Source organism: Tenrec ecaudatus, chromosome 3 (genome assembly GCF_050624435.1).
Source record: "Tenrec ecaudatus isolate mTenEca1 chromosome 3, mTenEca1.hap1, whole genome shotgun sequence".
Taxonomy (NCBI): Eukaryota; Metazoa; Chordata; class Mammalia; order Afrosoricida; family Tenrecidae; genus Tenrec; species Tenrec ecaudatus.
In genome coordinates this window covers 216,246,363-216,247,043 of record NC_134532.1, presented here as the reverse complement: position 1 = coordinate 216,247,043, position 681 = coordinate 216,246,363, and positions in this window count along the sequence as shown.

Genomic DNA, 681 nt, shown 5'->3' with positions numbered 1-681 from the left:
TGGAGCCGTCCCCTCGCCTGGCTCAGGCCTCCGTGTTTCCACCTGTAAACAGGAGGTCCAGGCGTGTGTGCCACTGGCCTTCAGCAGAACCTCAACACTTGTTCTTGCCCTTCTGACCTGATGGGGCCTCCCCCCAGTGTGATTCCATGACTCTGAGGCTGGGGTAGGATGGGGTGGGGTGGGACAGGGGCAGCTCCATCCAAAAGACCCCAACTTCATGGCTAGAAACAATTGATTTTTCAGTGGCAAGATTTGGGGTTCGGGCAGCAGTCACCAAGGTGATTCTTGTGCCCCTATGCAGTGGGCTGAGGAGTCCCATGAGCGGAGGACTGGCGACAGGAGTCTGCACGGAGGCACCTTGGAAGAAAGACGTGGCCTTCAACTTCCAGAAAAACAGCAGAAGAAGCACTCTGTCTCCGTGCTTTGTGGGGCCCAGACTCAGTAGCAACTGGAAAATGCACCACATTCAGAAATAAAGGGGGCCAGAAGGCCTCTGGGGCATGGGTACTCTGGGTCACACAGGGGAGCCAGCAGCTGGGATCGACAGTAGGAGACTATTGTTCTTATTATTTTGTCACTGGCTGGGGTCCCTGTGATCCCCATGGTCAGCTGTTTGAAACCACCAGCAGCTCTGAGGGAGAAAGTCCGGACTTTCTACTCCCATAAACAGTCTCAGAAATC